This window comes from Chiloscyllium plagiosum, unplaced genomic scaffold (assembly GCF_037043375.1).
Source record: "Chiloscyllium plagiosum isolate Xiang-an unplaced genomic scaffold, Cpla_swu_hap1 HiC_scaffold_19, whole genome shotgun sequence".
Lineage (NCBI taxonomy): Eukaryota > Metazoa > Chordata > Chondrichthyes > Orectolobiformes > Hemiscylliidae > Chiloscyllium > Chiloscyllium plagiosum.
The window spans coordinates 66,002,431-66,018,789 of NW_028270157.1; the positions used below are offsets into that span (position 1 = coordinate 66,002,431).

At 45.7% G+C, this 16,359-nt stretch overlaps 1 long non-coding RNA gene across 1 annotated transcript; it reads right to left on the reverse strand.

The window, feature by feature from the left end:
• Positions 1-689: 689 nt before the first annotated feature.
• Positions 690-8,817, reverse strand: LOC148146801 (uncharacterized). The gene is made up of 4 exons (XR_015760353.1): positions 8,714-8,817; positions 1,909-2,031; positions 1,238-1,360; positions 690-803 (listed from the first exon to the last, which is right to left on the reverse strand). It is a non-coding gene; the product is annotated as an uncharacterized LOC148146801 (long non-coding RNA).
• Positions 8,818-16,359: the final 7,542 nt, after the last annotated feature.

A 16,359-nucleotide genomic window follows, 5' to 3' on the forward strand; every position in this document is an offset into this window, starting at 1 on the left:
CTGTCCAATAATTCCACCTGTGTAACGCCCCTGAACTCAAGGTTGGAGACATTTGCAAAGAGTGCTTGGCAGCAGGGAGTCGGCCCTTTGCAAATTCCCAGTGTGTTTCTGTAGAAACCTGTCACACCCCTTCCATTGTCCTTCTGAAGGATTTGTAACAGTGGCTTGAGCTCCATTGGGAGGTATGTATTCCAACTTGAACCTGTATAAAAATTGGAGTTATGTTTGAACTTATTGTTTAATGCATTCCATTTTCCAGATCAGCTCTCAGCACCTGGAGTCAGTTTTGAAGCAGTCACACATGCGTCAGTGATCACAAACATTCACTGGTCCCAATATTTTATAACTATCACTGATTTAATCCATTCAATGAATTAGCTGTGAAAAGATATGTCACTTCCATCAAGAAATATCTTGGCATGATTTCCATTCAAAGCTGCATTACAATATATAATTCCATACTTTGGACATAGAACTTAAAAATGTTTAGAGTGTGGTGCAGGAAAAACACAGCAGGTCAGGCAGCATCTGAAGAGCAGGAGAATCAACGCTTCAGGCATAAGCACTTCATCAGGAATCAGCTGCAGTACTCACATTCTCCCATAGGAATTAAAAAGAATACCTAAAGAATAAAGATGGAAATAGACTGAGTGGAACAATGAAGATTTAAGTGCCAATTACTTGTACAGTTCCTCCCATCTCCTGTGTAACCAGCCTCACACACACATTGGAAAGAGCCGGGGCTTTGAAACAGGAGGCCGAGTTGTGACAGTCGTGGCTTCCACTTTCACATTCATCCACATCTGAGGGTTAAAGGAATGGAAGACATCATTGTTGGATGCCTAGTTTTGTGAACTCTCAGCTTTCTTTTCCAGTCTGCACTTGACAGAATCTCCAGTCAAATATGGAAGCTGTCCATTCAGTTCATTCCCCCTTGTACAGCTAAAAATGTGCACCACTTGATTTTCCAACTTGTAAAACTCGCCTGGTATTTTAGTTATAAAGCAGAGACCAACTTCCATTTGGTTTTATAGTCTAATAAAGTACAATATGAGGTCATTCACAAAGTGATTCTGCCTCTAACTCAGTTACTGCTTGAAATGTTGCCCAAACCAAAAATCTTTGGATCGATCCTCATTCGAGGCTGGAACAGACTCTCAGATATAGAGGATACAAATTTCAAGAATAAAGATGGAAATGTGATAGTTTGTGGCTGAGTAGGTTATTTATCGATTACCTTTACATGTCCTTCCATTTCCAGTGTAGCCAGTCTTACACACACATAGGAAAGAGCCAGGAGTGTTGAAACAGATGGCCGAACTGTGACAGTCATGGCTCCCTCTTTGACATTCATTCACATCTGAGGGTTAGAAGAAAGGAAGAGCTCACTGGAATCTCTTGTGACTTTGTGGATCTTAAGTTTGCTACTGGCACATACCATGAGTTAGGTGTGAATGTCCTGAAAAGTGAAGAAAAACATTCTACACAGATCCTGGACCAAGGAGGAGTGAAGGGACAGATACCTCTCTTTGGACAGCCGTAGTCACATTGGAATTTACTTTGCAACTTTGGACTTGTATAAAAGCTCGAGTTGTTAGTGAATTTCTTGCTCAGCCTCACAATAACCTGTTTCAGCTGAAGTTTATATTTTGTGAATGGAATTTCTTTTGATGTACTCATACATATAGCTTCTCACTCTCTCATAAAGTTATCACTAATTATTTCCTTCCAATGCCTCAGTTGGTTCCACCGTGGGAAGTTGTGTCACATCGACCAACCAAAATGCATTTGATTGGAATTTCAGTCTGACCGAACTTCAGAATACCCAGGAAATAAAACAAAAATCCCAAGAATAAAGCTAGAATTGAGCTGATTTATACATGAGTGGACATCTACACCACCAGTTACCTATACAAGTCCTTCCGTCTCCAATAAGTCCAGCCTTACACACACATTGGAAAGAGCCGGGGCTGTTGAAACAGGAGGCCGAGCTGTGACAGTCATGGCTTCCACTTTCACATTCATTCACATCTGAGAATCAGAAGAAATGAAAAGATGACTGGCAGATCCTCAGTTTTGTAAATATTAAACTTTTTTCATACATCCCTGAACCACTCAATTATTGGAGAATAACCTTATTCGATCCTGAACTAGGGAGCAGTAAATTTACAGAGTGCTCTCTTCTGACAACCACAGGTCATGTCCTTTTATGGGCTGCACTGTCAATATTGTATGGTATTATTAAGGTCCCTGCACTCTGCCTGCTGCTAATCTATTCTGTACAAGTGCATTTTCTTGATTACTCCCTTCTTTTGCAGTTTCTTATTTTGTATTTAAAGTTGGACTAAAAAGAGCTTGAATTCCTCTCAGCAGATGCTGAGTATGTCTCTCAGTCTCATCTATTTTAAGATAATATTCCCAACTGTTGTTGTGTTGCCATTGTCTTACTAGGCCAGAGGGCTGCTCTCTCATTAGAGAGAAGCAACAGGTAGTGATTTACCCTGCGGGTCACCACTCCTCAGGTGAGGGAAGAGGTTGAGTGGGAGAGTCCTTCATGATAACTTCACACCAGTGATGGGAATTGAACCCACACTGCTGGCATCACACTGCTCTGCAAACCAACAATTCATCCACCTGAGTTATTCCAAACTATGGCATTTCTGACCTTTCTCAACATCTCTGTAATCTTCTAAGATCTGGTCAGCAATCAATGACTTAGTTGCCTGAAAAACACTTCAAATCTCTTCCAGCAAGTGGAGGGAATTATCAGTCCAGGTTTTACACTTGTTTCATCTGGACTGACTAGATTTTACTAAACATTCATCATCAGGATTTGCAAATCTTCATTCCTGCCATTGCTTTAGAGTCCAGCTCCATTGTCCTCTCGGGAGGAATATCATTTCCAACGTGTTGTCTCAACCTCAACTTTGAGGGTTTCTATGTTGGGTCACAATCTCGAGCTTCTTTACACACATCGATAAAGTTGATAATCTTGTCCAATCCAGCCCCAGTGTATGCCCGACATTTCACATTCACCTGATGCTGTCCTCCTGCAGGCATCATTGAACTGTCACAACATACATCACCTCAAGAACTGATCATTCGACAATGTTGCATGGTGCGGAGAGATTCGACACAACATCATCTCATCTCTTCACCAGCGATAATCAGAGGCTTGTTTGGGTTGTTGCTGTACTGCTTTCTCTATGCTGGAACAACGTTTGTCTGATCTTTTCCACACTGTTTCCTTTCTATACTCCATCCCTGATCTTTCTGCTGACCTTTCTGCAAATATTTCTTTCCCCAAATCTGTTGTTCTTCTTCAATCTGGAATGTCTCTCAGCATAACACCAAGATGCTTTAATATGTAACAGACAACCTTAAAGCTTCTGTACATGTTGACAACTTTCTTGTGTTATGAACTAGGCCAACTCACTCAAAACATTCTTAAGCAGGCCATAACTATGTAATTTGTTGCGGTAAGTGTACAGTGAAAATTACCCGGAGTAAGATAGCTAGGTTGACTACTAGACTTTAAGACAGACAAAACTTTATTCACAAAATTACACAATTAAACACAAAGAATAGAACAAAGAGCCCCTACAGAATTCAAACTAGACTTAATTACGCTGTTCCAAATATACCCAACAGTCCCAATAAGCAAACTCCTTTTAAAACCCAGTATAAATGGAACACGTGCTTACAGGTTAAAGATGTACGGCCAGAAAGAGAGAGAGAGAGAGAGTTTCCACACATCTCACTGTTGAACTCCTCACCAGTTCAAGACTGAACTAAACTGCTCAGCTCAGAGAGAGAGCAGACCACTCCACTTTCATTATACAGGTCACTTCTAAAACATGACCACTTTGGCCTGAAGTCTCATCTGTTTACAAAGGCCTCTCAAAATCCTTTTCATCTCTGTACCAGATCAATCTGATTGGAGCCTGGCCTGGTTTATTGCCCCTCTGAAAAAATCAAGGACAGGGTCTCCTTGAGCCAAGGAATAACTTTTCGAAAAAGGAGAAGGGACTAGCTTTGTGACACTTGAGAGTCATTTTTTTTCTCCCTGTGCTCTAATGGTGGGATCTCTAATGACTAAGAAAATCTTTTGACTGATGAAAACATCTTTCAGTTGTCCACACTCTCAGGATTAAGTTAGATAGGTTCATAGAGATGTAAAACACAGAAACAGGCCTTTAGTCCAACTCGTCTATATAATTCCAGTTTAATTTGTCAGCACTTGGCCCATATCCCTCTAAGTCCTTCCTATTCACATACCCATCAATGCCTTTTAAATATTGTAATCATACCAGTCTCCACCACCTCCTCTGCAGCTCATTGCATACATGCACCACCCTTAGATTCCCTTAAATCTTTCCACACTCACCCTAATCCGACGTCCTCTAAGTCTAGACTCACCCAGCCCAGGGAAAAGACCTGGCCGATTTATCTTATCCCTGCCTCTTACAATTTTATAAACTGTTATAAGGTCACTCCTCAGGCTCTGACGCTGTGGTGAAGATAGCTCCAGCCTACAGTACAAGCCTTCCAACCCTAGCAACGTCCTTGTAAATCTTTACTGAACCCTTTCAAGTTTCAAACATCCTTCCTTGAAAAGGTGGAGCAAAACATGCATGCAGTTCTCCAAACCAATGCCCTACATAGCTGCAGCATGACCTCCCAACTCCGATACTCAATGCACTGACTAATAAAGGCAAGTATACCAAATAATTTGATCACACGCACTCTAGTCTGGTTTGGAATGTGACACAGTCTCCCTCTGATATGGAAGCAGTGTGTTTAGTTCATTCCCCACTGGGTTCACTGATCCCCATCACACACCTGTACAGACAGATCCATTCCAGGTGTAGCCAGTCCCACAGGAGCATCTGAAGCTTCCGTCCTGCTGGATACAGGAGGCATTGGCTCCACACGGATTGCTCAGGCACACGTCGATAACTGCAGATAGAAATATGTGAAGCTCTGTGCTTCTTGGTATTTAAATGTTTCAACAATTTGTTTGCTTTCTTTGTTAATTGTTATGACTGGAAAGCTGACTATGTTCTACAGAGATCAGATTAGAGTGGTGCTGAAAAAGCACAGCAGGTCAGGCAGCATCCAAAGGAGCAGGAAAATCGATGTTTCGGGCAAAAGCCCTTCATCAGGAATAGAGGCAGGGTGCCTGCAGTGGAGAGATAAATGAGAAGGGGTTGGGGATGGGGAGAAAGTAGCATAGTGTACAATAGGTGAATGGGGGTGGGGATGGAGGTGATAGGTTAGAGAGGAGGGTGGGGTGGATAGGTGGAAAGAAAGATAGGCTGGTAGGACAGGCCATGGGGACAGTGCTGAGCTGGAAGTTTGGAACTGGGGTGAGGTGGGGGAAAGGGAAACGAGGAAACTGGTGAAATCCACATTGTTGCCCTGGGGTTGAAGTGTTCCGAGGCGGAAGATGAGGCGTTCTTCCTCCAGGCATCGGGGGTGAGGGACAATAGACAATAGGTGCAGGAGTAGGCCATTCTGCCCTTCGAGCCTGCACCACCATTCAATATGATCATGGCTGATCATCCTTAATCAGTATCCTGTTCCTGCCTTATCTCCATAACCCTTGATTCCACTATCCTTGAGAGCTCTATCCAACTCTTTCTTAAATGAATCCTGAGACTGGACCTCCACTGCTCTCTGGGGCAGAGCATTCCACACAGCCACCACTTTCTGGGTTAAGAAGTTTCTCCTCATCTCTGTCCTAAATGGTCTACCCCGTATTTTTAAGCTGTGCCCGCTGTTTCGGCACTCACCCATCAGTGGAGCGGGAGCGGCGGTGGGGGAGGCCCAGGACCTCCATGTCCTCAGCAGAGTGGGAGGGGGAGTTGAATTGTTGAGCCACAGGGTGGTGGGGTTGATTGGTGCGGGTGTTCGGGAGGTATTCCCCAAAGCGCTTTGCGAGGAAGGCGTCCAGTCTCCCTAACGTAGAGGAGACCGCATCGGGAGCGACGGATACAATAAATGATATTGGTGGATGTGCAGATAAAACTTTGATGGATGTGGAAGGTTCCTTTGGGGCCTTGGATGGAGGTGAGGGAGGAGGTGTGGGCGCAGGTTTTGCAGTTCCTGCGGTGGCAGGGGAAGGTGCCAGGAAGGGAGGGGTGGGTAGTAGGGGGGAGTGGACCTGATCAGGCAGTCACGGAGTGAACGGTCTTTGCGGAAGGCGGAAAGGGGTGGGGAGGGAAATATATCCCTGGTGGTGGGGTCTGTTTGGAGGTGGCGGAAATGTCAGCGGATGATTTGGTTTATGCGAAGGTTGGTAGGGTGGAAGGTGAACACCAGGGGCGTTCTGTCCTTGTTATGGTTGGAGGGGTGGGGTCTGAGGGCGGAGGGGCGGGATGTGGACGAGATGTGTTGGAGGGCATCTTTAACCACGTGGGAAGGGAAATTGCGTCTCTAAAGAAGGAGGCCATCTGGTGTGTTCTGTGGTGGAACTGGTCTTCCTGGGAGCAGATACAGCGAAGGCAGAGGAATTGGGAATATGGGATGGCATTTTTGCAGGAGGTAGGATGGGAAGAGGTATCATCCAGGTAGCTGTGGGAGTCAGTGGGTTTGTAAAAAAATGTCAGTGTCAAGTCGGTCGTCATTAATGGAGATGGAGAGGTCCAGGAAGGGGAGGGAGGTGTCAGAGATGGTCCAGGTAAATTTAAGGTCAGGGTGAAATGTGTTGGTGAAGTTGATGAATTGCTCAACCTCCTCGCGGGAGCATGAGGTGGCGCCAATGCAGTCATCAATGTAGCGGAGGAAGAGGTGGGGAGTGGTCCCGGTGTAATTACGGAAGATCGACTGTTCTATGTAGCCAACAAAGAGACAGGCATAGCTGGGGCCCATACGGGTGCCCATGGCTACCCCTTTGGTCTAGAGAAAGTGGGAGGATTTGAAGGAAAAATTGTTAAGGGTGAGGACATGTTCAGCCAAACGAATGAGTGTGTTGGTGGAAGGGTACTGTTGGGGATGTTGGGAGAGGAAAAAACAGAGGGCTTGGAGGCCCTGGTCATGCAGATGGAGGTATATAGGTATTGAATATCCATGGTGAAGATGAGGTGTTGGGGGCCAGGGAAACGGAAGTCTTGGAGGAGGTGGAGGGCGTGGGTGGTGTCTTGAACGTATGTGGGGAATTCCTGGACTGGGGGAATAGGACAGTATCGAGGTAGGTGGAGATGGGTTTGGTGGAGCAGGAGCATACTGAGACAATGGGTCGGCCAGGGTGGTCAGGCTTGTGGATCTTGTGAATGAAGTAGAATTGGGCGGTGTGGGGTTCCCGGACTATGAGGTTGGAAGCTGTGGGTGGGAGATCTCCTGAGCTGATGAGGTTCTGTATGGTCTGGGAGATGACAGTTTGGTGATGGGGGCTGGGGTCATGGTCGAAGGGGCGGTAAGAGGAGGTGTCTTCGAGTTGGCGTCTGGCTTCAGCGGTGTAGAGGTCAGTATGCCAAACTACAACTGCACCCCCTTTATCTGCTGGTTTGATGGTGAGGTGGGGATTGGAGCAGAGGGAGTGGAGGGCTGCGCGTTGTGAGGGTGAGAGGTTGGAGTGGGAGAGGGAGGTAGATGGGTTGAGGCGGTTAATGTCTCGGCGGCAGTTGGAAATGGAGAGATCGAGGGCAGGTAATCTGAGTAACCGTGAGTAGCTTCAAGGCAGACAATGTGAATCGATTGGACATGAATAGGACATAGCGGGTTTAACTACATCCAGATATTTATTTCTGACCTTCAAATTTGAACTCTCATTAAAGTTTGGGTAATATGTGGACTTCTTGCTCAGCTCCCTCACTTTGTGACCCAGTTTCTAAGTTGTCTTTTGAGGCACTCACACATATTTCAGGAATGAGACAAACACCATTCTCCCCAGCATGGACTAATAATCACTGAAGGGATCCTGTCTGTAACGCAGTCAGGTGAGACAGGGAGCAGCTATTTCAGAAAGAGCAAGAAGCTTCTAGATATCAAACCCTTCCCAGGATAGAAGCGTGTCAGTCAGAGTATTGAGTACAAGAGTTGGGAGGTCATGTTGTCGTTGAACAGGACATTGGTTAGGCCTAATTTGGAATATTGCGTGCAATTCTGGTCTTCTTCCTATCAGAAAGATGTTGTGAAACTTGAAAGGGTTCAGAAAAATGTTTACAAGGATGTTGCCAGGGTTGGAGGATTTCAGTTATAGCGAGAGGCTAAACAGGCTGAGGCTGCTTTCCCTGGAGCATCAGAGGCTGAGGGGTGACCTTATAGAGGTTTGCAAAATGATGAGGAGAATGAATAGGGTAAATAGACAAGGTCTTTCCCTGGGGTGGGGGAGTCCAGAACTAGAGGGCAAATGTTTAGGGTGAGAGCGGAAGGATATAAAAGAGACCTGAGGGGCACCTTTTTCACGCAGAGGGTGGTACATGTGTGGAATGAGCTGTCAGAGTAAGTGGTGGAGGATGATACAATTGAAACATTTAAAAGGCATTTGGATGGGTATATGAATAGGAAGGGTTTGGAGGGATATGGGCTGGGTGCTGGAAGGTGGGACTAGATTGGGTTGGGATATCTAGTAGGCATGGATGGGTTGGACCGGAGAGTCTGTTCCATGCTGTACCTGTCTATGACTCCCAGAGACTGGGGTACAAAACACAAGAAACATCTAAATAACAAATATGAAAGAACAACAGCTAAGGAGTTAATTATCAGTTACCTGTACAGTTCTCCCCATCTCCAGTGTAACCAGCCTCACACACACATTGGAAAGAGCCGGGGCTGTTGAAACAGGAGGCCGAGCTGTGACAGTCATGGCCTCCACTTTCACATTCATTCACATCTGGGGTTAGGAAAAAAGAAGAGTTCATTGAAAGATTCCCAGCTTTCTGAAATGTTCTACTGTTACATACCAGATTTAAGCTTGAATTTCATGATTCATGGATCAAATCTTTCTACAGAAACCTTGGCATAAAATGACAGAATGCTATATTCAGACCCCCAAGGCCAGTTTGGGGAATTGGCATTTGCAACTTTGATCTTGTAAATGAGTTTGAACTGCACTTGAATTTATTGCTCAGCTTCCCAGCTTCCTGCCTTAGTAGAGGATTTTATTTTGTATTGAAAATTGCTTTTGAATCACTTACATATATCTCAATGTTTAGACAACTTCCTCCTGTCCAACATTTAATAATTATCACTAAATACATCCTTTCACTGGGAACAGATACGCCACATAGACTGAGATACCCAGCATATGTTTGGGATTCCAGCCTAGAAAAATGTCTGCATCTATTCTGGATGCAAAAGAGAAAAACTATAGCAAGGATATTATTCAACTGGAAAGAGTGCAGAAGAAATTTACAAGGATGTTGCCAGGACTCAACAGTCTGAGTCATTGGGGGAGGTTGGACAAGGTAGGACTTTTTCCTTAGAGTGTTGGAGACTGAGGGAGAACTTTTGGAGGTGTATAAGATCATGCGAGTCATGAATAGGGTGAATGCACTCAGTCTTTTTCCCAGGGTTGGGGAATTGAGGACTAGAGGGCAAGAGGGGAAAGAATAAAAGGGAACCTGAGGGGGCAACCTTTTTTTACACAGAGGGTGGTACGCATATGGAATGAGCTGCCAACAGACATGGTTGTGGTTGTTACATTAATAACATTGGAAAACCTCAGCAGGCCTGTTAGCAAGTGTGCAGTGAGAAACAGAACAAACCTTCCTTCCAATCTCACTCGGTCCAAACTCTGAATGTACATTCATCAGTCATTTTAATAGAGGGCTCAAAGAACTTCAACAAAACCTTCTTGCTCAAGTTGTCTGGTTCTTGACTCCAAAGTGAGACAGTTGTGATGTGCACTGTACCTTGTTGTACTTTTCCACAGTATAATCAGACTGACACCGCTCTTATGTGCACTGATTCTTCATTCACTTCTAGAGCTATTCCACAGAGACTGGGAGTAATTCCAATCCCGTCTCATATTTCCAAACTTTTCCACAGCAACAGGATGTTGAAAACTCACAGCTCTTCTGACTCGAACAGCACTTGCAGACTGCAGCTTTACTTCCCCTTTTACAGGAGCTGACTACAGCTCTGAAAGGCTCCTCAATCTACCCTCACAATTTTGACAGTGTTTCATGCCATGCGTTGATTGGCTGCCACAAACTAAACTGGTAACACCTACAGCTGAGGTAGAGTCACATGACCACAGCAAACCAGTCAGTGCACTCTGTACCATTGCATTTCTCCAAACACTCTGCAACACTCTGCTAAAGGCTTAGCCTTAACAGTATCCATGTGAGCAATTCTTATCATGACGGCAGTCATAGTCTGTCACCAAAGTTACTCATTGCTAATTACTCCTATGTTTCCCGCAAGGCAAACTCCTAAACACGTGAAACCTGAACCATTTACAGCCTGTCTCGTTTTGACAAAGTCTCCAATCTAAAGTAATGTGTTCAGTTCATTCACTTCCATCCTGCTGGATACAGGAGGTATTGGCTCCACACGGATTGCTCAGGCACACGTCAATCACTGCAGATGGAAATCAATGTGGATGGTTTAGACTCATTCACAGTCCATAAAAAAATATTCCAAGCTGTCATTTTTGGTGCTTTCAGGCCCAAGACCTTTCACAAATTTCCTTCCCTGTGCTGGTGAGTTTGCTGATCACTGGAAAGCCTACAATTTTCTGCAGATACACTGGACCAGGGAGTGAGAACATCACAGAAAGTCCATTTCCAGCCATTTCTAGCCATGGTGAACACATTTCATGACAGGAGATTGGTGCATGACTGTATCCTAGCATCCAATGTAAAACATTATCAAAGCTGAGAATGAAGAGTTTGATGAGGTATCAGGATTGGAGGTTTTACTGAGTAAAGGTAAGTAACTACAGGAAGGACAGTTTGGGGCAATTGGAGGCAGAGAGGATGCAGTGGATTTACCTACATTGGACCAGTTACTTTCCAACTTTGATCTTGTTTAAAGGTTAGAGTGTGTGTTAATTTATCGCTCAGTTTCAGTGCCTCAGGAAACAGCAAAACATTCCAAAGTGCATCCAAAATTACGGTGGAGGCACTAACAGAGATTTCAGGTAATAGACAATCCTCCTGAGTCCCCACCAACTGATAATGACCATTAAAGGGATCCTCACTACAGCTCAGTCAGTTCAGCAGGAAAGGCAAATGTGATTACAAGAAACATCGAAAGAACATGGATGGGAATTGGACAGCTTTTGCTGGTACAGATTAATTGTCAGTTACCTGTACAGTTCCTCCCATCTCCAGTGTAACCAGCCTCACACACACATTGGAAAGAGCCGGGGCTGTTGAAACAGTAGGCCGAACTGTGACAGGCGTGGCTTCCATTTTCACATTCATTCACATCTGGGGATCAAAAGTATGAGTTTATATTCGGATCCACAGCTTTGTAAATCTGAAACCTTCTCATTGTACACTCCCAGATTCGGATGTGAACAACACAAGTTGGGAAATTCAGAGGTCCTGTTTTTATGCTCTCACGTATTTCATGTTAAACCATTCCTCCTCACTGTCCAACATTTGATGATTATCTCATAAGGAATTGCCCCAATGATTTGCATTCCAGTGCGGAAACAACCCATAAATATTGTACATACTGACAAATACAATAGAAAAATGCTGTGGATCCTGGAGACCAGAAATGAAAGCAGAATGTGCTGGAAAAACTCAGCAGGTCTGGCAACAGCTGTGGAAGCAGAAACAGACTTAACTTTTTAGTCCAATCACACTTTGAAAAACTCTGGACACTCATTCGAAAATCATTTTTGTAGAGACTTCAAAACATATCATTTAAATCTTCATGACCTCTGCTTGCGTTTCTACTCCTCAATGAGTAATTGTAGGTGCACTACAGCTTGTTGTACTCTTTCCCCAGTGATAATCATACTGCTGCCTCTCTTACTTGCATAAAATCTGTATTCAATTTTGGACCTATTCCCACTTTCTCCACTGAGATTGACACTAATCTCAAATCGGTCTCATATCTCCTCTCATTTCCACAGTAACAGAGTGTGGAAAACTCACAGGCTTTCTGACTCTCACACAGCACTTTAAGGTCAAAGACTACAGTTTTACTTCTTCTGCACAGGAATTGGCTTTACCACAGCTCTGAAAGTCTCATTCATCCCAGCTTCACAATTCTGATAAGGTGCTCCACGTCATGTGTTGACTGACTGCACCATACTAAAGTGATACCGTCTGCAGCAATGTCGCACGACTACAGGAAGTCGATCAGTACACACTGCACCATTGCATTTCTCCAAACATTCTGCAACAATTTGCTGAGCAAGTCATCTTCCATGTCTTAGCCGTGACAGTCAGCATCCATGTGTGCAATCCTTATTGTGAAGGGAGCCGCAGTCTATTGCTAAACACCTTATTCATTTCTAATTACTGACGTGTTTATGTAAGACAAACTCCAGAACTCACACCCTGATCTGATTACTGCTGCAGTCTGGTTTGGAACTTGACAAAGTCTCCAGTCAGTTCAGTAGGAAAGGCAGATGCGATTACAAGGAACATTTAAAGAACATGGATAGCAATTGGACAGCTTCTGTTGGTGCAGATTAATTGTCAGCTACCTGTACAGTTCCTCCCATCTCCAGTGTAACCAGCCTCACACACACATTGGAAAGACCCGGGGCCGTTGAAACAGGAGGCTGAGCTGTGACAGTCATGGCTTCCACTTTCACATTCATTCACATCTGAGGATTAAAAGTATGAGTTTATATTAGGATCCACATTTATGTAAATGTGAAACCTTCTCATTGCACACTGCCAGATTCACATGTGAACAACACGAATTGGGAAATACAGAAGTCCTACAGAGGGCGGGGGGTGGGGAGGTGGAATGAGAAAACTGGTGAAGTCCACATTGATGCCATGTGGTTGGAGAGTCCCGAGGCGGAAGGTGAGGCGTGCTTCCTCCACGGAAGTACGTGTTCGGCCACGGGGCAGTGGGGTTGATTGGTGTGGGTGTCCTGGAGATGTTCTCTGAAGCACTCTGCAAGTAGAGATCCTGTGTCCGCAATGTAGAGGAGACTGCATCAAGAGCAACAGATACAGTAAATGACACGTGTGGAAGTGCAGGCAAATCTCTGATGGGTGTTGAAGATTCCTTTGGGGCCTCGAATGGAGGTGAAGCGGGAGGTGTTGGTGCAAGTTTTGAGATTCCTGTGGTGGCAGGGGGGAGGGTGGGTTGGTGGGGGAATGTGGACCTGACAAGAGAGTCATGGAGGGAATGGTCTTTATGGAAAGTGGATAGTGTTGGGGGGGGGGGGGGGGGAATATATCTCTGGTGGTGGGATCTATTTGTAGGTGGCGGAAATGGTGGAAGATGATGCAATGTCTACAAAGGTTGGTGGGGTGGAAGGTGATTCGAGTTTTACCTGCACTTCCACATGTCATTTACAGTATCCATTGTTCCTAATGCAGTCTCCTCTACACTGGGGAGACAGGACACTTTCTCGCAGAGCACTGAGAGAACATCTCTGGGACGCCCGCACCAACCAGCCCCACTGCCTCGTAGCCAAACACCTAACCCCCACACCCCCCCTCACACTCCGCCAAGGACATACAGCTCCTGGGTCTCCACTAATCCATGCCTAGAGGAAGAACACCTCATCTTCCACCTCGGGACTCTCCAATCCCATTGCATCAATGTGGAATTCACCAATTTTCTCATTCCCACCCACTCCTCACCCTATCCCAGATCCATATTTCCAGCTCAGCATTGCCCTCATGACTGTCCTACCTGTCCACCTTCCTTCGCACCTATCTGCTCCACCCTCCTCTCTGACCTATCACATTTACCCCCAACTCCATTCCCCATTTGCACTCTCAGCTACCTTTATACCCAGCCCCATCCACCTCCCATTTATCTCTCCACCCCCTCAGCTCACAGTCTCATTCCTGATGAAGGGCTCTTGTGCGAAACGTGATTCTCCTGCTCCTCGGATACTGCCTGATCTGCTGTGCTTTTCCAGCTTCACACTCTTGTCTCTGATCTCCAGCATCTGCAGTCCTCACTTACTCCTGGTGATTGATGTGTGCCTGCTGGGTGAGCATTAATTGCTGGTCCCTAGTTGTCCTTGAGAATATGGTGGTAAGCTGCCTTCTTGAACCACTGCGATCCAGACTATGTGTAGCACTATACCTGAGAAAGTGCATGTTGATGAATACAGTCCAAAATGAGAATACGTCAGCTCCTTGTACAACCTATGAGAGGTGGGATTGTTTTGGTGAATGGAGTCCACAGAGGCCAAGTTTAAATTCCATTCCCTACAGTATGCAAACAGGCCCTTTGGCCCAACACGTCTACACCGACCCACCGAAGAGTAGCCCACCCAGACCCATTCCCTTACCCTAGCACCTAGCACTATGGGCAATTTAGCACGGCCAATTCAACTGATCTGCACATCTTTGGATTGTGGGAAGAAACCGGAGCACCCGGAGGAAACCCACGCAGACAGTGGGAGAATGTGCAAACTCCACACAGACAGTCACCCGAGACGGGAATTGAACACAGGTCCCTGTTGCTGTGGGGCAGCAGTGGTATACCACTGAGCCACCGCGCCGCCCAGGTTTAGGATCATCTGTGACTACTTCTGCTTCACAGAGAGGATTGTGGTCAATCCGTAATGACCAATGACATGGTGAAGGTTGCGTGTGACCAGGATTTGTATCCCATACAGTTTGACAATGAAGCATTTCACACATACAGGGTGCAATGGTTACAGATGACTTCAACTTGTACTGTGGAAGTGTCTAATTCATGCAATGGCACCATGAAGACCTTCAAGTCACTCACAAGCAAAGCCTGCATTCTCACCAGGAAACCTACTCCACCCACTTGGATGTGGCAGTTACAACCATTTTCCATTTCTGTTGCCATTTGCATTTTGGATAAGGATGGAAGGCTACAGAGATTGCACTTGGTATGCTCAGTTGCAGGTTCATCTGAGTACTCAATGGGCCTCCCCAAACCTCCATGTTCTTTCATTACTTGCACTCACCGCTGAGCCGATCTGTATTGAAGTTCCACACATTCCCTCCCAAACCTTTCTTCTAATCTTCATACCCAACATTCTACCAAGTCCCGGCCCTCCAGCTCACCATTATGCAGCACCGTCCTCCTGTCAAAGGGTGATTAGGACCCTGGTGCCTAACTAACCTAAGGGACAATTTTATTCATCAATCACTTGTACGTTGCAATGCCACATTCACTCTTACTGTACCCATCAACACCCAGCATGCTGTTTCCAATCCCCAGCATCGACTTCCCCAGCTCCATTACCACCGCTGAAACCCCTCACCTTGACTTTCAGTGAGCAGACCACCAGTACTCACTGCGGCCCACTCCTGACTGATTTGCAGAGGGAGGCACAGTGGCTCAGTGGTTAGCATTGCTGCCTCACAGGGCCAGCGGCCTGGGTTCAATTCCAGCCTCAGGCAACTGTCTGTGTGGAGTTTGCACATTCTCCCTGTGTCTGTGTGTGCTCTGGTTTCCTCCCACAGTCCAAAAGTGTGTGGGTTAGGTGAATTGGCCATGCCAAACTGTCCATAGTGTTCAGGGATGTGCATTAATCGGGGAAATGTAGAGCAATAGGGTAGGGGAGTGGGTTACTCTCTGCAGGGGATCGGTGTGGACTTGTTTGGCTGAATGGTCTGTTTCCATGCTGTAGGGGATTCTGTAATTCTATGATCTATGATTGGAGAAACAGCTCCATCCGATGAGTACCAAGCTCCTGACTGATCTCTGTGCAGTTGCCTGGCTGAATAGCCGCAGTTCCCAGCACTGGTGGCTTTGAAACTCTAGGACTAACTGTGGCACACCCAATGGATTGTGATATGGAATCCTTAACATTGACTGCCTCTAGTGATCAACTGACTGTGTCCAAACTCTTAGAATGAGATTGGATTCTGCCTTTGACCTAATATGGTGGGAACCCCTGAATGAAGACCCTCTTTACTTGACTGAGCACTCCACTTTGACTTTGGGACATTGCCACTTGGTTAATGCCTGTGCAGTGTGCTTGCTGTTTAAGCTGCTGGCAAACACCCTAGATATGGCAGCAATATAACTCAGTGCTATACAGCAACAGTCACCTTGACTGATCACCGCTGACAACCACAACGATCTATCTGTCTGCCGGAAATGGCAGAACAGGTGTACTATATATGCCTGTTGGCTCTGAATGAAGTAGCAAAAGGCAGGGCAAAGATGCTGTGAACAACTGAGGAGGCACAAAGTGGGTGAGCACTAACAGAACAAACAACAAGCCCTTGTTGTATCTTGGTCCAATCCATGAACTGGATGGCTGTC